Source organism: Ovis canadensis, chromosome 14 (assembly GCF_042477335.2).
Source record: "Ovis canadensis isolate MfBH-ARS-UI-01 breed Bighorn chromosome 14, ARS-UI_OviCan_v2, whole genome shotgun sequence".
In the NCBI taxonomy this organism is placed as follows: Eukaryota; Metazoa; Chordata; class Mammalia; order Artiodactyla; family Bovidae; genus Ovis; species Ovis canadensis.
In genome coordinates, this window is record NC_091258.1 from 51,286,975 (window position 1) to 51,307,432 (window position 20,458).

Consider the following 20,458-nt stretch of genomic DNA (forward strand, 5'->3'; position numbering starts at 1 on the left):
CTGCTGCCTTGATGGGCTCCGCGGCCCGAGCGCCTCTTTTCGGGATTAAAAGCGCCGCCAGCTCCCGCCGCCGCCGCCGCCGCCGCCAGCAGCGCCGCTGCAGCCGCCGCCGCCGGAGAAGCAACCGCGTAAGTGGCAACTTTTCCCTCTTTTTTTTTTTTTTTTTTTTCCCGCCGCCGCCGCCGCCGCCGCCTGCTCCTCCTCCTCCTCCCGCCGCCACCGCCCGGACGCGGGGCTCCTCGGGGCGCCGGGGCTGCTTTGCATGGGGCTCGTCCTGCCCCCTCCCGGCTCCCGCGCCGGGCCGCCGCCGCCCGCGCTCCCCGCGCCCGCGCCCTGCTCGCTCGCTGCGTCCCGCTCGCCTTCCCCCTGCGCCAAACTTTCTCTTTCTCTTCTTCTTCCTCCTCCTCCCGCCGCCGCCGCCGCCGCGGAGCCCCGGGCCGCCCCCTCCTCCCCGGCCCCGCGCCGCCGCCGCCGGCTGCCGGCGACCCCCCGAGAGGGTGGAGGCGCCCGGGGCGAGGCCCGCGCGGCGACTTTGGAGGCGCCTCCGGGCAGGGCCGGCCGGGGCGCGGGCTGAGGGCGGGAGGGCGGCCGGGGTCCGGGCTCCGAGACAAAGGCGGCGGTCGGCGGGGGGGTGGGGGTTCGCGGTGCCGAGTGCCTCCGCCCCCGCCGCCCCCGGCCCCCAACTTTGCCCCACCCCAGGAGGCGCCGGAGCCCCGGGCTGAGCCGCCGCGCGGGGCGCGCACCCGGCCGGGAGCCGTCGCCGCCGCCGCTGGCCGGCCGGGCGCCTTCCGCGCCAGTGCTCCACTGGCCGGGGACACGGCCGCCAGACCGGAGCCCTGGGGTCCGAGAGAGGGCGAGGGGGCGACGTGGCCGCCCGACCTTCTACCTGCGCGCTCTCCGCCCTGCGCCACTAGCAGCGCCGCGAACGCCCTGAGGGGGCTCTGCCCTGGACACTAGGGGCTCCCGGGGGCTCGGGGCTGCGCCGCTGGCCGGGACCAGACGTCGCCTGGCCGGCCTCTCCTTGCCGAGCTGAGTTGAGACACATCAGAGGATCCCTTCTTGTTTTTTTTTTTTTTTAACTCCCTCTTTTCTCTTTCTTTTCTTTTTTTGCTCACGGGAATCTGGGATTGTTTACGTTCCGTTCCCCACTTTTACCCCTCGTCCTGTTTCATTCCTCTTTTCCATGTATTTCCCCCATTAGATGCAAAAAGCACGTTCCTGACTTTTACATTACGCATTTTCATGTACATCTTTTTGCGTATCTGTTGGAGAGTAGAGCTAAGTGTATTTTATGCCGGGTATTTAAATTGTGTATGGAATCTGTAGGCTTTTTGTGGAGCTATTAAAAAATACATTTTACTTTGCAAATTAATCTGTTGCTCAGACTCTGACTTTGGCAATATGTTGTGCAGTTCCTTCGAATGTGGCAAATTCTTTGATTACAAGTGCTTGCAAAAAATCACCCACTCAACTTTTTCCCCCTTGTTGCTTTGAAGCAGGGTAAATATGACAATTTTTATTGGTCTCAATTATTGAAACTTGATCTAAGGACTATATGGAAGAAGCGGGCTGATTGCCTTTTTCTGGCCTCCAGTTCTCGTGACTTTTAAAAGGGGGGTTGTTAAGTACCTTTGAAGAATATGACATACGGTGATCGCTGGGCTGTAATGCAAATTACAGAACATAAATTCACTTTGAAATTAAAAAAAAGAGACTGGAGCCCTTTCAGTGGGGACACTTGAGGATTTATTATGTTTTTTAAAAAATTACTTTTTTTCTCCCTACTTTGGGAGAATGGCTAGTTCCAGACCAACTTATTTGGAGGTCTGTGGAAAGAGGCTTGGGAAATGGGAGAGGGGGAGAAGATTGATCACAATCTGCATAATCGATAGGGCAGCGTGCTGCAATCTTGTACCTACATTTACTGTAAATTTCTACAATATCTGCAGCGTGGGTGCTCTAGTGCCTTGCTTGGCTTCTTAGAGCAGATTTAGAAGCAGTGCAAGCAGAATTTACTGTCAGCTCTCCGGAATAATATAGAGGAAGTCCACTGGATTGTGGCTCATTTTAGAACTCCTTCATTTTTATTTTTTGATGAATCTATTTACATGTGGGGGTTTCCGGTACTGAACCCCCAAAGTGTTGGTATCCTATAGGTTGGGAGTGGAAAGTATTGGGGTGGGGGAGAGGGGATAGGAATTTACTTATTGAATTACCACTTCAGCGGCTCTCTGCTTATCTTATAATGTGAGAGATCTTTAACTAGTGCAAGGAATTTAGAGAGAAGAATCCAAGAGAGAGTATTCCACCAGAGACTGAAGCAGTGTCAAAAGTAAGGATTGCTGTGTGTGTGCATATGAGAGAGAGAGAGAGAACACAGACACTTATCTTACAGTCAGGCTTGAAAGCTTGGTGGTAGGTGAATCCATATTTGGAGATGATTTTGAAATAGTCTAGCAAATGGTGCACGAGCAGGATTTCATGAAAAGTGTACACCGAGTCAGTTTTGAAAGGATTGTGGTTTGGGGAGATGAGGTGTGGGCAGAAAAACCCACTGTAGGCCAGCCGCCTTCCTCTGTCTCTGGGTCTCCTCCCTTCCCCCCTGCCTGAGTTCCAGTTTTTAATTACTTAATGCTGAAACGCACAGGGCTTATATAAATATTTGCAAATGCTCTTTCCTATTGATTTCTCTGAATAAACTGCCCTACTCAGGTCCAGAGAGGAGGCAATTCAGATCTGCGGACTTTTTAAACATACAGAGTCTCTGGAGGAGGGTTGGTCTGTGCACGCGTGTGTTTATGGGTGGAATTGTAGACATGAAGACTTTGGGGTGCTGCAAGAAGAGTCCAGGGCCTCTGTGTGGGAACTGGCCCCAAGACCTGGCCATTCTGACACATGGGTGCACGCGCGCGTGTGCGTACCTATGTGTGTGTACGTTTATGTACTGTGTGGGTGTCAACACTGTGGGAGTCTAAATGCATTGCAGTTACACTACTCCCCCCCACCCCGCCCCCCATTAAATATGGAGCAGTTTTCCAGGGCTTGGTGACTGCCTTCTCCTCAGGGTCACATTGAGTTTGAATCTGACCCAAGGTGCAGGAATCCTGCAACAGGGAAATAAAAGAATATACAGAATGGGGTCAGGTCAGCTGCTCAGAGGCCAAAACCCCTACAGCTGCTTTGATTTTATTTTGTGTGTGTGTATATTTTAGGCTCCTCCTGCCATGTTACAAATTGGGCCTTCCCCCTCTCAGGTGTTTGCTCTGTAGCTTAAAGGCACCATAGTCTCTGCCTGCATGGATGTCTGCTCCCAGCAAGAACAGAAACCTACAATACCAAATCCAAAACAAAACAAGGGAGGAGGGGGAGGGAAAAAAAAAAACACCCTATTGAGTTCAGGCAAATAAGGTTGGGTCTCCAGATCCGATTACAAAGCAGCTTTGAATATGCAAGACAGCACACAGGACCAGTTATTCCAGTTACAACAAACTATTAAAAAAAAGAGAGAGAGAGAAAAGAAAAGGCATGTTTAGGTCGTAATTTGTTAGTACAAGGAAAAGAATCCCACATAAAGCTGCCTTTTTTTTCCCCTGCCTCCCTTTGCTGGCTTCACAGAATTCACTCACCCTTTCCCGATTTGTCTATTGTATAGTTTCCTTTATTAAAATCTTTGGATTTAGGAAGATCGCTGCAAGCAACATATTTTCTGTATTTTTTTCCTTTATCTTAGAGGAGAGTTGGCAGGGGTTCTGTGGTTTGCAGTTACACAATATGTTATCATGTTTTTAATCACTAAATCATTGCAGTGGTTATAGATTTACAGTCTTGGGGTATTACAGAAAGAAGCAACGGCGGCTGTATATATATGCTTTTAAATTACACCCATGTAAACTGAGTACAGCGGCTGTGAATATGGTCGGCAGACTTCGTCTCTCCCCCGCCCCCCAGCACCTTATTTCTTTTTCCCTCTGTGATTTTTTTTCAAATTGTTCAGTTTGCTTAAAATAAACTATACCCCCCTCCTATGTTCCTTTTCTCTTCACACCTTCCCCCCCCCCACACACAATTTTTTTAAAATGTTTTTATTTTAGACCTCTAACCCCAGATAAGGTAGAATTTAAACTCCTAAAATAAGACTTTGGATCAGGGAGGAGAGTAATAATAATTTAAAAAGTAGATTTCCTAAGAAATCCTCTTGGTTTTCACACCCACCTCCAGTATAGGGATGGAGGGCCAGTATGCAAATCTGGAGGTGGGGGTGGGCAGAGGGGAGAGAAGGCAGGCCCATGGTGCTTGCCTGCCTGGGACCTCCAGTGTCCTGTCACCAAGAACCCACTTTCAGCTTCTGTTTTTCATATTATTATGTAACAGAATCCTTGGCAGCATTAAAAATTCAGTATTACAAGCTGATTGTAATGCTGCCTCATTAGACAGCACTGTCTGGCCCTGTATTAAGTGAAACACAGAGCATGGCTTTTAGATTATAAACACCAATAAATATTAAGGATCAGCAGAGGGGGGAAATAGTCAGCTGGGTTTTTGGCCCCTTCTGGTTTTATATCCCCTCCCATCGTCTTCCCTTTATCATCCCTGCCTCCTCCCGTGGTACCCCACCCCCCCCCCCCCCCCCCACGGTAACTGTCATCTATTTTCTTGGCATGCTGATATGTCGACCCTGGTGACATTTTAGGAGGGCTTTTTATAGAGTTATCTTGTGTACACAAAAGGTTTGGAAGTTTGTTTTGTTTTGATCTGCAATAAACAGGCCCTTCACTTTGCTGATGTCATTTCCGTTCATATTTGAGTTGTTTATTGTGCTTCTTCGCAGGGCCCTCACATCCCTACCCCCACCTCACATTTCAGCCAGAGCCTGTGGCTGCCTGGGGAAGAGGGGACACATTTCTAAGCTGCCAGGTCTGGGTTCAAAGGCTGAGGGTTTCATGTCACTGCTTCGTCCTAGGGTTCGCCCGCTGGGGAAGATGTTTCCAGCTTCCAGTCTGGTTAAACACTCCGACATCCACTTGCCCTGGTATTTTCATGGCATGTAGTCATTCACCTCAGCTTTCTTTCTTTGAAGGATCCCCCGTACACACACACCTTGTCTATGTCTTTAGTACATCCTTACTGTCCACATCTCCATGCAGCAACTCCCCCCTCCAAAAAAAAACCCCTAATCTCATAATGATGACTTTGATTCAGTTGCAAATCTGAAGCTGACTTTAGGGACTTCATGCTGTGAAAAAAAGAAAACGTTTCCAGGCGTTGCCCCACAGTCTCTCCCTCACCACCTTCTATCCCTGTTCAGTTTTTTTTTTTTTTCCTCCTTTTGCGTTTATTTTTCTGTTCCCTGCCTTTTTGTAGACATAAAGGCCATTCTGGTGTTACTGAAAATGACCGCAGTGTCCAGCGTCTCTTATTTCCATGTGATCTACAATCGGAATGGAACCCCTCCTCCAAAAGAAAAAAAAAATAGAGTGAGGAGAGGAAGGAGGAAAAACTGAGTGTGTAGGCCCCCAAGGCTTTCCTCTCATAGGATGATGGGTTTTAGGTTAAAAAAAAAATATTATTGTTTTGTTCTTTTAGCTTTAGAAATAATAGGGAGAGAGGGAAAAGCAGTCATTAGGAAGTTCACTGAGCTGCTTTCCAACTAAGACGGGTGAAAAATGAAGCTGCATTGACACTTGGCTTCATGTGAAAGCCCCAGTAACCTCTCCCCCCTTCCATGGCCCTGGCCTTTTGTTCCTGGAGAACGGAGCTAAGGTGCTTTTTCTCCCAGACCAAAGGCAGCAGGCAAGGAGTCCCCTTGTGTGCGCATCGCCTTTAGATGGCCTTCTCATGGTTATTGTCAATGCAGACTCCCCCAAACAATTGCTCCAGGGAGACACAAAAGCGAAAACATTTGTCCTATTTTTTTAACCTCTTTGTTTTAGATTTTTTTTTCCCACCCATTCTTTAAATTTCACAGTTTCTATTTGTCTGCAGAGAGACAAACGGAACAGCATGAAGCAAGCGCATTTTACCGTAGGCCTTACTGCCGATTGGAATGGCCTCAATAGAAATCCAGATTCTCAAAAACACCGGCTGACTTGGAGGAGATGGGAAATTTCAGCTTGGGGCTCTTAAGTGAGCTTACCACAAATTTTAGACAAAAAATGCACTAAAAGGAAAAGATAAGACAATGGGATTCTGGGATCATCCGGGGGAAGTGTGAAAAGGGTCATCTTTTGTTTTTCTCTTAGGATCCTGCCCCGAAGAAGTGGTCGCTTGATAGGAAGGAATCACAAATCCAAATGCAATTTGGATTCATTAAAAAAAAAATTCTGGTTCTGTTTTACTGTGCTCCTGGTGCTTCAGGGACTGCTTTAATGCACGTATGGCGGGGGCTGTTGGTACGCACAGTGAAACTGAGGCTGTGTTGAGAATTTTTTTTAAACTATGATTTTATACGTAGAAAGGCCACATCCCCCTCCCCCTTTTCTTTCCTCCCTTGTTTCCTTTTTCCTTTCTTCTCCTTTCAACCTGCTTCCCCTCCAAGAATTCAGCGGTTTGTATCAGGCTGCGGGCAGAGGGATGGGTCAGACAGTGGGGATGGCCCATAAGCAGAATAGCCCTCCTCTTTTTCCTGGGCGCAGACAAAGCACCTCTCTCCTGTAATGTATATGGACCCTGATTTTGATGCTGTCCTTAAGAATCTGGCTGCCTTTTCATTAAAATTCTCAATTTCAAGGTTTAGAAACACAAATGTAAGAATCCCCCTGGGTATAAAAGTCTTGCATGGCAAATTCTCTTGGCCCTTTCAGAAATTATATATATATATATATCTTTTTTTTTTTTTTTTTAAAGAGCAAGCTCCTCACCTAATGTTTTAAAGCTGTTTTAAGGCAAGGTCTTTATTTTTGCTTTCCAAAAACTTGGGCTTTGTAACTGAAATTTGAGGAAAGCTCTCCATTACAGTTTTTTTCTTTTTTCCTTCTTTAAATGGTTCCTCATTTATATCTTTTAAAAATTGTCATTGATAGACTTAGGTTCTTAGCTGGGGAGGTTGGGGAAGTAAACCAGATAGCATTCCACCTAAGATTTGAGGGGTAAAAATTAATCTATGGCATTAGCATTGCAGCAAGAGATGGAGGCCTTGAGGTTTGTGACAGAGAAATGTGAATCAGAACATCTGTTAGGCCTTGGCACACCAGCCTCTAATCGTTCTGGAGGTGAATGTGGGCTGTTCTGAGGAAAGCGTGCATTCTGTACCATACCCAGGAGGACCTGGCCACCCAATGGGTACCAGGCCCCTAAATATAACTGCCTAGAAAGAATGAGGTGAATTCAGGGCACGCAGTGCAGTTCAGCTCCAAATGTTTCCTTGCTTATTTCAGGGACTTTTGTTTTTGTTTTGTGCCCTCTTCTGGCTTTTTCTTTGTTAAAGCCTCAAGGTTATTTAAGCACTAGTTTTAAAAATCAATGTGTATGTATAATTTAATAAAAATAGAAGGCTCTGGAAGAATACCCAAATCTGCCTCGACCCAGTTGTGTTGTGAAGACAAGAGCCCAGGTTTAGCTACAAGTTAGAATGCTGACAGTCGCTGTCTCTTAGCTCAGAGATCATGTTTACCTTTGCTGAAGTAAGAGGAGCAGCCCTGGAGAGAGAGAGAGAGAGAGTGAGTTTGAGAGAGTGTGTGTGTGTGTGTGTGTTTGTGTGTGTGTATAGGGGAGAGAGAGAGAGACGACCAGTTTGGCTGGATGGGGTCTTTGTAATTTACCAGCCAGTTCAGTAAGCGCCAGGGGACTGGCCTCTGACTTGGAAAGTGGCTAAGGGGAGGAGTAGGAAAGAGGTTAGCATTCCCTGATTTATTTTTAAATGTTTATCCTTTTGGCTGTTGCCAGTTACGCTTTCCAGATGAGACAAGACTAGTTACGGAGAACTGGAAGGGAAGAATTGCCTTTTCTGAGAGTGGGTTTATTTGCCAACAGTGTCCAGGACGCAGTGAGGAGGGTGCCCACCTGTCACTGCTGGGTAGGCTGTAGGTGTCACATCAGACTGCTGCCCTGGGAAGAGCTGGGGCCTTTCAGAGCCGGGGGACAAAATTTGCAACACGTATGTCAGAAAAACTGTTGTATATGGAAGTGCGAAACTTGCAAAACTCACTGAAGAGGTATTGTTTTGGTTAGCGATGAAAATAAGTTTTGGTTGCAGTAACATGCCAACTTGTGTGTAATCCTTTATATTTCTGATGATGCAGAGGCCATAGACCACCTGCCTCTGGGTTACCTGTTAAATCTGTGCCTGTAGCAAAGGCAGGCCTGACCAGGCCTTTACCTTGTCTGCAGCGTGGTGTCGAATTAAAGGGAAGGAACTCAGGGTCCTTATTGGTTCTACCTGTCAGCCCTCTGAGGTGTCTGGGAGGCAGATGCAAGTGTCTGCCACTTGGGATGGCAGTTTCACACTGCCCAGACCTCCACAATCCTTCCAGGTGTCTAGATGGCTGGATCTTTGGGCTTTCCAGCTTGTATTTTTGTCAAAGATACCTATCTGTTGGCCCACCTGGTTTATGATATCACCAGATTAGGAGGTTTTTGCCTAAAGTTAAGACAAAGAAGCAGAATTAGATTTTCTGGGAGTAGAAACATTTTTGTATTGTCTTTATCTGCTGGGCCGTGGGTTGCTTCCATGGAGGCCTGAAGTCTCCACTTGCCTGAAGACATTTCCAGAGACATCTCTGACTTGTCTGTGCCATGTTACTTGCATTATTGCTAGCATCATCATCTTCATGTATTATTCATAGTCACTTTTTCAATTAAATTATTAATTGGTTTTCTTTAAGGTGTTCTCCACTTATGTGGCTAAAATAAATGATCGTGTTTTGAAAATACCACCTGTTCTTGGACCTGAAGTCAGGCGGTCTGTAAACTGCTCTGCAGTGGCCATGCTCTGGTTTAGAAAAACACCCTCTGCTTGTCCCTCTTCCATCTCCAGTCCCCCTGCCCCCCTCACTCTCTCATGTGTGACAGAATTTGGCTTGTGCTGTCCTTTGTCCCTAATCGGACATGATTCCCTAGAGGCAGTCTTTTCTCCCTGGACTTTAGCTGGAAAAAAATTTTTTTTTTGCGGGGTGGGGGGGGAGGCTCTTTTTTTGAACTAAAATGTAGAGAGGGGCTGTCCTTCCCCAACAGGTTAAGGTAGTTATATTAATTTGAGCCCAAATTATATTGTGCAGAAATGCCTTCTAGTTTTCATTGCCCCTTTCCCTCCTGCATCAGAGTGTGCTTAACGCTAATACGATTCCATACATACAGCTCCTTCGCCTCGTGAGCTTATTATATTTCTAACACTTGCACGGTTCATTATTGTGCAGTCAGAAAGGACTCTCAGGGCTGTGGGGCCAGCCGGGGTGGGTGGCTTTCAGAAAGGACGAAAGCAGGTGCCTTTCTGTGCTGAGAATCCGGAGTGAATTCAGACTGAGCCTGGGACTCCAGCAGGGAGGACAGGAGACTTCCGGTGAGATTTCTGTGGTGCTGCCTTTTGCGTATCTGAATGGAGAAGACGAACCTGGGGAGACAGAAAAGTGTCCAGCGACTGCTTTGACCAACTGGAGTGGCCACATTAAATCTGCCCCAGGTGGTAGAATCTCCCTAGGAAGGGACATGACCTGTGGCTTTTTAAGGCATGTTGTTAAAGACACCAAGGTTAATTGCAGGCTGGACTTTTTCTCTCTTTCTGCCTCCTTTTTCTTTCTTTCTCTCCCATGAAAAACTCTATCCTTAAACTCTCAATGGAGAGCAGGAGATTTTTTTTTTTTTTAATAAGTTTCTGCAGCTGAAAAACAGAAGTGCTCTGTAAAGCAGTTAATAGGTTGGGTGTGTGTTTCAAATAAATTCCTGTCCACATTGGCTAATGTCCGTACGCTGGAGTGGCCTGGCTGTGACGTGGCTGGGGCCCGGAGACCCAGGGCTCCGGTTCGGAGGCCCCAGGCTTCTTGTTTTGGCCGAGGGCGCGTCCCTTTCTTCTCGCCCGACTCTAGGCCGGCCCCTGACTTTTGATGAGTGAGGGGTCAGCGCCTGGGGAGGACCAGGCTTTGTTCCCGCCGGGCTGGTTCTTCGCGCGGTGCAGGCCGAGCCGCCCGGAGCTCTGTCTCTGGGCGCCAGGCCCGGCCTGCCCGGAGGCCCGTCCCCGAAGCGCAGCCGAGCGCTGGGGCCTCGCGCGCCCGTGTGTGTCCCCGTGTCTCCGCGGGCGCGGCCGCCGCGGAGCACCCGGCCTGCGCCCGGCACGACTGTAGATGTCAGGCTTTGCCCGGGGAGCCGAGCGGCGGCGGGGCTGTGAGTTTCAAATTAACCTTCCGCTTTGTTGCTGTGTAATGTGGATCCCCGAAGGCCCCCCGCCCAGCCCGCCCCCCTTCCCCGGGCGGTGCGCGCTGCAAACTGCGAGTTGAGCTTCATTTACATAAAGCGATTCCGGGCGGGAGGGCGGGCGAGCCGGCAGCGGGCAGGCCGGGGACGGGGACGCGAGCGCCGCGCCCCGTGGGTGAATCCCCGCCGCGCGCCCGGGGACCCTCCCTCCCGGGGAGGAGCGACCACCGGCCCCGGCCGCCACCATGAGCCCCCCTCCCCTGCCCCAGGCCTCCCCGAACCTAGCCAGAGCCACCTTAGAGCCCCGGGGGCAGCGGGAGGTGGGGAGAAGGCCGCCTGGGGTGGTGGGTAAGTTCGGGGCTTCGGTGCCGCTGGAATTTCCCATTGTCGCGCCCGCCGAGGCCCCCGGACCTGCGAGTGCCTCCTCCCTCCGGAGGTGTGCGGAGCCTTTGTGTGCCAGGTGAGTGCAGCCTCCCGCCCCCGGCCGGTCCGCGCAGCCGGCCTGGAGCTGCGGGCAGGTGCTGCGAGTCTGGCTGAACTTCCCATTCTCTTGGGGCATGTGGGGGAGGGGCAGGCTGGATACACCTGAACTGCTAGACTCTACTTGGAAACTACCTGGGGTGAGAGCCTCTGAATTCTGCTGGGCTAGAGTAAAGCCCTTCCTCCTTCCCTCCCTTCCATCTTTTCCTCCCCTCCCTCCTGCCTTCCTAATTTTGCTTTTGGAGTAGTTCCTGCCTTCTGAATATTTGCGGTGCTGGTGTCATTTAGAAGTTTGAGTTCCGCCGCCGAAAAATACACGCTCTTCATTGCAAGAGAAGTCACTGGCCAGTTGGGAACAGTGTGAACAGTGCGCTTATTGGAGAGTAGTTAAAGGGAGAATCAGAGCTTTGGAGCCGGAAGGCACCTTTGTAGACCGACTAAGCCCACCCTCTACTTTGAGTTAGTTGGTCCTCTGGAAAAACCAGAGCAGCCTTCATTTCTGTAGGGAGGGGGGTGGTCGAGAGAGGGACACACACACACACACACACACACACACACACACAGAGAGAGAGAGAGAGAGAGAGAGAGAGAGGGAGAGAGAGAGAGAGAGAGAGAGAGAGAGAGAGAACTTAGATGTTTGTCCTGTTGGAAAAAGAGGAGGAAGGCCCAAGTTAGGTCAGTAAAAGAAAAAAAAAACCCTAAAGTAATCATGGTGAGCTGGAAGGGAAAGAACTTTCTGGAAAATGGTGCTTTCTGCTTTGGACATACCTGTGTTACAATGATGAGAAAATGCCTGGAGGGCAAAGATTACAGTTCATTGCCTGGTGTAGTCTTAAGAGTGCTTTGCCTGGCACAGTGGTGCATGGTATATAAACTGGTTTCAATGAAAAGAGCTAGCAGGTGAATCCAAGAGGGTCTTCTCTCCCACCTTCTATTTGTGCCATTTAACTGGCCTTGAGGACTCTGAATGCCACTGACAGATAATCTCAGAGAGGACACATGGCCCCACTTGGGCACGGAGAGAAGGCCTCTCCCTCAGGCCAGGGCCTGCCATGGTGGAATCCATGAAGGCAAAACAAGGAAAACAACTGTTAGCCTTGAAGGTAGATAGTGAGAAAGTTACACGTCATCTTATTTCATCCCATGCTTTGCGATCCTTGGGGAAAGGTCACTAAATAAATAAGAGTATAATTTCGAGCTCGCATTAGCTGGGGAACTTCATTTCTCTGCCATCAAACAGCAGGTGTGAGTTTGCAGAGTTGGCCCCCGGAGTCCCCTCATTCCTAAATTCAGGAGGTGTCAAACCCTCATGTTCTTTTAATGCCTGTGGTTTCTGGATAGGTTTCAAGGGGAAACCCTAAAAATCACGAGCTCCAGTAGACTGGGCTGGAGAGGGAAGCGTGGGTGAGAGGGCAGAGGCTGCATCTGAGAGGAAAGCATACACCTTGCAGGGTAACCTGATCAAGAAAGGCCAAGACCAGCCTATTCCTTGTTATCAGAACAGCCACTGGCAGCCTGAGGTTCTGAATTCTTGTTACCCAACCCGAAAAGCAATTAGGGAACAGAGATGGTGGAATGTAAGAGAAGTCAGGAGACAGGGTTCTAAATAATCTAAGGGTTTCAAGAATAGGGTCATTGGAGAGAGGGCCATACCTGGATGTTTGCACACCTGTATTTGTATGCACTCTCCTTTGCCGAGACCCCGAAGGCCCCCTCTCAGAGGCATGTGGCTGTGAAGGCCAAGAGAAACTTTCCCTCTCTCTCTTCCTTAAATTACAGGACTAAGGAGGTTGTCTGCATTTAGTTTACAGCATGTTTTCAGAGAGCATGTAAGTGCCTCTCAGAATGGGCTAGGGTCACATTTTGCTCTTTTATTTAATTACACAAGTGTTATTTAACAACGTGGGGCAGTGGCAGAAGCAAGCACTTTTACACTTTAAAAACAGTCCTTTTGGAATCACAAGGAATTAAGTGACTTAGAGACCTCCTGTCTTGATGACATGGGTCACCTCCCTTTCCCAACTCTCTTTTGAAATGGCTGCATTTTCTATGGGATAGAGCTGCTATTTTCCAGTTCTCCTGAGAACAGTTTTGATTGACAGGAAACTATTGAGAAACACTTGCTAACTCTTCCAAAATAGGAAAAAAAAAAAAAAATCTGAGCTGCTTCCCCAGCCACCTGAAACTTTAATTTTGGTTTCTTCCCTTCTGTCTTTTATTTGCACAAACGAATACTCAGGGAGGGTGGAAGGGACCCAAATAAAACAGAATTCTCAGCAGGCCTCTATTTGACTCTTCCCAACAGGACGCTGCCGCGCCTGCCTTCTTGCTGCTTTAGGGTTGCATTTAACTGCCATATCAGTTCAGTGCCAATTGGGCTGCCCAGTGGCCAGGAGCTAAACTAAGCGAGATTTCAGTTTTCATCATTTTAACTTTAAATGATGATTAGTAAGACACTCCCTGGCTCAAGATACTCCCTGGACAAGCCTGGCTCACCTTGGGTGACCCAGAGGTTGTTAGTTCCTTAGAATAAATCTGTGACTGCAGACTGCTAGTAAAGTCTTATCTGGGACTGCATATGGTTTAGCTTGGCTCCTTCAGTTCTAGCCACTAGTGGTGTCCAGGGAGTGTATCCTTACTGTCACGGTGGGCTAGTGTTCCTTTTGGACCTTGGGGCTTTTTTTTTCCCCCTTGCTTCTGAAGTGTTAGTGTGAGAGCCTAGAAATACCCCAGGCCCCAAAGCAGATCTTCACCCAAGAAATAATTTTTATTACAGGGTTGCAAACATCTCATGTTAAAAAGTAAATACTCAGGTGGCTAACTAACATTTTATAAAAGGGTAGGGAATTGTTCTAAGGGAAAAGTCAATTGTCTTGACACCCACTTTTTAGAGGAGCTCATCTTGCCTCTTAACTGGAAGGGTTTGCCTCCTGGTCTTATAGAGGAGGCAGTGGTGACTCTGGCCTGAAGAAACTTGCAAGCTCCATCTCACACTGGCTGGTATTCCAGAGATAATGTACCTGACGCTGAACATTAGTAACCTCAAGAAGTACAGTATGTGCTGTGGTTTATACTTGCGTTTGTTATTAAAATCATTGCTTGCTCTTAGCCTGGCCTATTTCTGTAGTGCTTGAGCCTGCTGGCCTTCTCTGGTTCCCAAGGCTGGTGTAATTAACCAGGATGGGGCGTTACCTTAAAAACACAGCAAGGAGGCAACTTCCATTACAGTGGGCTTCATAGGGGTATTGAAGGGTTCTGGTATGAGATTTTGGTTGTTAAAGGTGATTGTTTTAGAAATCACAGCACAGCTCAGAACCACCATCCTCTGCTTGGGTTAGAAACTGTGGTCAGGGAAATGGGGACTTAGTTTTAATAGAATCCAGGCAAGGGAATCCCTCTGCAGGAGCTACTCTCAATCAAATATTAAAAGGTGCCTTTTCTGTCCAAAGCAGTGTGCTGAGTCCTCAGACTGCTCACATTGAGGAACAAACACACAGAAGCTGAGATTGAGTCAGACTGCCCCAAGGGAGAGACCCAGGCAAAAATCTTGGCTCATTGGCAGGCCACTCTCAAAGTCCAGATTAAGGAGGAAAACTGCAAAATCAACAACTGTCAGATTTCTCTTCTATATGATTTAAAGTTGGCTGCCAGATTGTTCTCTTTGAACATGTGCGAGCTGACAGTCAGATGTTAGAGGGCTTTTTTTTTTTTCTTTAGCTAATAAAGTAAATGACTTATATAGATAGGAACTGCAGAATTGACAGCAGTATTGTGCCAAAGCTTCAGAGGCAGTGAGACAGTGTGAATGCTTTTTTTCTGGTTTTCATTCTTTGGGGCCAGGGGACACGATGGTGAGGACAAGGCTGTGAGTGGTCAGTCATAGCAGTGATGGGTATGTTTCCAGGGAATTCTTTGCCCAAGGAAGGTGGCTTGGCTTATTTATCACTTTTAAAAGGTGATTTTTTGTTTCCTTAGATGTTGCTGCCCTTCTTTCACCCTTAATTCCTAGAGTTTCTTGCTTTTGCAAGAATAAGGGTCTGAATAAAAAAAGGGAAAGAAACAGAGTTTGCTAGGTGGCAAATTTGACTTCATTTCAGAAGACTGCTGTGTTGTTGGTTTTAACCCCAGACAGGGGCCTCTTAACAAAACGCTGGGGCTTAATCTGCCTTTGGGTGAGCCCTTCTCCCTTCGCATGGGAGGCTCGCCATGTAGTCTTGTCAACACCGGAATTCATGCACGTGGGTTTTGATGTGTGCCCCTCCAGAGGGGCCTTAGCCAGCCTTCTGTGTCCTGGGGGTAGGGTCTTAGGAGGTTTAGCTCCTCTCTCTTTGAATTTCGGTGTTAACTCATGTGTCGCCTCCAAGACTTTGCCATCCTCTGCCCTCCCTGAAGTTGGGCTAAGGCTTCCAAGGAAGGGAGGAATGGGGTGTGCAAACCATATACTCCCCTCCTGCCCATTGCCCCTTCTGGCTGCTACAGGTTTGGAACGGAAGTCATCAGCTCCCCTTGTAGGCTGTGCCTTGGGAAGATGGAGAAACCCCAGATGCTTCTCTCCTCCTATGCTGCTAATCGCATAATGGCGTTAAAGGCTTTCTTCGATGATTATCTTGTCTTTAATTTTAAGTGGGTCTTTTGGGGCAACAGTTGGGAGTTTATGGAGTATCTTCTGTCATCTTTAGGCAGACTCTGAACTGGGGAAGCTGGCTCCGTTGGACGCTGTGAAAAGACGGTGGAATTTTCATCTGCTGCCGATTTCACGCGCTGTCCTGAAAGTGATTTCGGCCACAAACCTTTGATCTGGGAGTGAAACTTGGGCCCCCCCCGCCCCCCACTTCTGTGCTTCTGGAGGCAGGAGTTGGTGACTACTTAGACCTCCTACTCTGTCTGTGTGTGTGTTGGGAGGGGTGTTAGCTAAAGAGAAGGGCTGAACCAATTACTTGTGGGTCTTGGGAGTGGGCAAAAAAAAAAAAAAAAAAGGCAGCTTTGCTGCGTTCTTAGTTGTGCCGACTTTATCCAGGAATGTGACTGGAGAAAACTTCTGAGCCTATTGGTTGAGCTAGATTTTGAATGAGAACAGTTGCCCATGCACACCTCTGCTGTAGGCTCTGAGTTTCTGTGTTACAGTTCCAGGAGGCTCTCTGTCTTCTTTGAGTCTCCCTAGTGGAAAGGCCAGAGTCAGATGAGCTGAGTGAAGAAAAGACTGGGGTTGCTTATTTTGATCCTTGATTTCAGGCCTCAGCCTATCCCCCCACCCCCACCCAACCCCAGTCATATAGATCCCTGTTCAAATATGGGGGCCTTGATTCAGTACATAAAAAGCTCTTTACAAAAGAGTTTAAACTCCTGTAAGCCTATAAAAAGTACAGATGTGTAGTCCTCAACTTACTTGCTTTCCACACTGAACGATTTCTCAGCAGCCTGTTTTGGACAACTTTTCCTGAGGAACACATGTATGCCCTCTTTTTCCCTCCTCCTCAGCAACTTTTCCTGTCATTTTTTTCTTTTTTTAAACAGTTTTTCTTAACTGCTCAAGAAACAATGCAAGCCTCTGCCACCATTTCAGGCCCTCTTCCTAAAAGGCTCTTTGGCTCAGGGCCTTGGTTCTTAATGTGCATTTGGCTGGTAGGGGGAATGTTTTTTGCTTTCCCTGCAACATCGCCACATCTCCCTGTGAAACATCTGCCCGGTTGCTTAAGTGTTAACTTGCGGACATAAAGAGGAGGCCTGTGGATCCTGTGTGTTAGAACGTTGATGTCGCTGCGAAAGCAACTGGTTTCAGTTGCCACCCCTGCTCTGCCAGGTTCCTGGCTGGTGTCACTTTCACACTAGATAGAAATGATTGTCCAGGGAAGGCTGTCAGTCTGTGTACCTGACTCCACGAGTACATGTTACCTAAGCCCACCTGCCTTACTTTTAAAAGGTAGTTGCAGGTGAAGAGTGCAGGCTTGAAAATAATAAGGCTTCCCCTCCCCCTCGCCTTTTCAGAGAGGAGGTCGGAGCTGATTTTTCTTGCAACAGGTACGAAACCAAAGGTAGAAATGTCTTTGGGAGAAAGCAGATAACTTTTATACCTTCCGGGAAAGGACCTTCGATTTATTTCTCACTTGCTGGCGAATCTAACATTTGTCCAGACATTGAAGATGCTGGCTGCTAAAGGAAATCTAAGTTTCTAACTGGGGGGAGATGCGGTCTTGCTTGTCGGCGGAAGGAGTGAGATAATCACGAGTATGACAGGTAGGGGCCAGGTCAGGATCAGCGTGCTGCTTAAGGCAGCCCTTGAAATGGGCATGCTGGTGTCCACACTCCATTGTCCTGGGAGAAGCGGATCAAATGAGCCTGCTCTTTGGGAAGCCAGCTTCTGTTCTGCACTCCGCTCTAGCCCAGACCCCTCTGCGGGGGTCGCAGGCGTGGAGGCCCGGCTCTGTTCCAGCCTGGCAGCGTGACCGTGCACCCACCATGCAACCTCTCTAAGCCTTACTGCTTCCTTCCTTTGTGAAACGGACATAATGCTCACCTCACTCCTCCAGTGGGAATGAAACGAAGTAGAAAACCAGTCTTCCCGGTGCATTTTCAGCAGCCTCCCCGTGAATGTCCGTTCCCATCTGCGTATCCCTCCCTTTGTGTTTCTTTTGTCCCCACGGATGGCCCTGGCTCCCTGCTGCTTCCCAACACCCTGGAAGAAAGAAACTCAAAGGTCCAGCATTTCTTCTGCTCTGCCCTTAGGGGCTGGGAATAAAGCCAACTCCTTTTGACGTCCTGCAACTGCGTTCAGGAGTGAAAGGGTCTGAAATAGACGCAGTGTCCCCGTCCTCCCCTCACGTGCCCCCCACCCCAAGCTGACAGGCGGCCTTCGAAGTGAGCAGCCCACTCAATGACCCACCTAGAGAGGCCTTCCCGGGCTTGCTTGTATATGCTAATAGGCCTGACTTGTCCTGGCTTGTTTGTAGTGATTTGTGGAGGCATTTATATGCAAATACTATCAACTTGCTGAGTTAATTATCATGTGCCCTCCCCCCCCCACCCCCCTTCCTGCCAAGCCTCCCAGCCTGGCTCCGCAAAAAGGGGCTGTTCACATTCATCCCTGGGTTCTTCCTGTCTTGGCCTTCTCCGCGCAGCCCTGTCCTCTTCCTGTCCCTGCAGGGTTGGTCTCAGCTCCTCCACGCCTCTGTTGCCCGGCCCAGGAACCTGTGTGGTCAGGGCTGGAGAGCTGAGCATGTCAGGGGCTCGCCTCATTCAGAGCCTCTATGGGAGGTGTCTGGCTCGTGTTGCACTGAGCTTTTTTTAAAATTTTTCTTGGAGTATAGTTACTTTACTGCACTGAGCTTTTAAACCCCATTTTCTATGAAATAACTTGAAAAACAGCTGCCCACACCTTTCAGCCATTGAAACTCAGTTCTCAGTCTGGTGAGAAAGTGAATATTGTTTTAACATCATTATGACTTTCATATTCCCACATTGTGGGTACCACTAAAACCTGGGCCCACTTCCGAGCCCTGCAGAGAAGCCATTCTGCAGAGAGATGCCACTTCTAGGCCTCTGACCCTGGAAATCTGAGTATTAAGAGTATAACTGTGCAGACCTCACATCAACCTTGCCCGATTGTGTGTGGGGGCATGGTTGACATTGGAGGCTAGATAATTTTTGTTGTCAGAGGTGTCCCTCATTTCTCCAGGTCAGATGCCAGGAGTCCCTGCTCCCCCACCCCGACTCCCCATCAAATATGTCTCCAGGAATCACCCAATGTCTCCTTGGGAGGCATGGAGAACCACTGGGCTAGAGACTGCATTTGTTTTCTCTTGGATGAAAAGATGGCAGATTCCTGCTGCCTCTGAGTTACACATATTTGTTGAGGGTTCTCTTAAGCTTGTGATTTGACCTAGCTGATATCAGTTGTTGCCATTTGCTTAACTTCATGGTCACTTTAGCATTTACACATTAGGACTCTTTCCCCTAAGGGCACGGCCATGGGCTGGTGTTCGAGGCTGTGACATTTTCGTCCCCAGGAGGACCGTCCTGTAGAAATAGAACTCAGGCCCCATATGTAATGGTACACTTGCTAGGAGTCACGTTAATAGAAAAGTAAAAAAGAAACAGGTGGAGTGAAGTTTAAAATGTCTTTTTCCGCACAACATCGGCATGACTTTCTCACCTCAGCAGCTGGGGCTTGCCTTGTTGCCAGTGCTCAGGAGCGGTAGATGAGCAGTGGCCGCCATATTGGATGGCTTGGCCCCATCTGGGATGGTTTTGTGGTGGCCTCCTTGTTGGACAGCTCAGCAATATCTAGAATGACTGTGGCCCTTTCCAGCTGTGGAATCACACCATGCGAGCACGTTTTTTTTTTTTTCTACTTTTCTTAAAAAAGAAAAAAAAAAAAGGCTTTGTGTTTATTCTCTACAAAGTGGGGCCTTGGCTGCACAGATGCAGCTGTGTGGAGCTGTGGCCCAGGGAGCGGGGCCTCTAATCTCCAGGGAAGCTCCCCCGGCCTCTGTGGGGGAGCACCCTGGGCTGGCCTGGGAGGAGGGTAAATAATTCCAAGGGCTCAGTGTACTCTCTCACACTGCACAGACTAATGGTTCGGGTTAATTTTGTGTACAAGGTCTCTTTTGTTGGAGAAGGGGGTGAAAGTCCGCAGCTGTGACCGGAAACAGGGGACGGGCCTACTGGGATGACCTTGTTTTGGAAAGTCTAAATGGAACACTAATGGCAAAGATCTAAGACGGGTGATGTATGTGTGTGTTTGACTGGGCCTGAAGATAAGGTGAAGAGTATTTTAAAAGTTACTTCAGTGCAGCCTCCCAGATGACCATAGGCCGAGGGCCAGGTACAATTTATGGCACGCTGGTAGTCAGGCCTGTGTGTTGGCCTCATTTTATCTTTTGAGTCCAGGCTCTGTAGCTTAACTGGTGGTGCTCTCTTTGTTTATCCTAGTTTTTGGAGGGGGTGGGCCTTGGAGGGGCCAGCTGGTCAGGTTCTGCAGTGAAGCTTCTCGGCATTTTATCATGCCGAGAGCCACTGGCCTTCCTGCTCCTGGGCGCGGTGTGTGTTGCTCCTTGCCATCCCTAATTATGATGCCACTGGGCGTTGCACTGTGAAGCTTCCAGGAGCCCGGGTGTGCGGGCCCACACTTTGCACTGTGGCACAGCCTGCCAAAGATGTGACCGGGGAGGAGGTGTGGAGTCTTTAATATAGCCCTGAGCCCCAGGTTTCTTTCATCTCTGAGGGCAGTCAGCCTTTTCCTGTTGCCTCTGGAGTTCTTGAACCGGTGTGGCTGGGCTGGGCCGGGCCAGCACCCCTGGCGGCTCACTTTGCTAGTAAACAAGGCAGCTTTGGGCAGCGAGTTCCCGGCTGTTTCTGGACCACAGATGCGCCAGCAGTATCTTCTGACACCCTACAAGGTCCTTTCATCCCCGAACCGAGCCATTCCCTCACACTCCCTTTCTTCGGCCTTAAAGGGACCCCCAAGCTTACCAAGTCCCCATGACTGGATGCTGTCTCCTTCCTACCCCAGAATTCCAAGGAAAGACCTTGCAGACTACTCCCAAACTTTGTTCGTGAAAAATGTATGTTCTTCAGTTCGAGGAGACTGTACTTCGCATAATACATTTTATAATCAGGTTTGCAGTCCCACTGGCAGCCA

The 20,458-nt window shown here is 48.9% G+C and overlaps 1 protein-coding gene across 3 annotated transcripts in view; it reads left to right on the top strand.

The window, feature by feature from the left end:
• Positions 1 to 20,458, top strand: part of ZFHX3 (zinc finger homeobox 3) — a 250,381-nt gene that overhangs the window by 241 nt on the left and 229,682 nt on the right. The window contains exon 1 of one of the 3 annotated variants that reach the window (XM_069550253.1): positions 1 to 128. This exon is cut by the window's left edge and continues 241 nt beyond it. The gene's annotated coding sequence lies outside the window, so the exon portion shown is untranslated. Of the gene's footprint in view, positions 129 to 9,918; positions 10,802 to 20,458 lie in introns of those variants that run through there. The other 2 variants (XM_069550255.1, XM_069550254.1) reach the window with 2 other exon arrangements.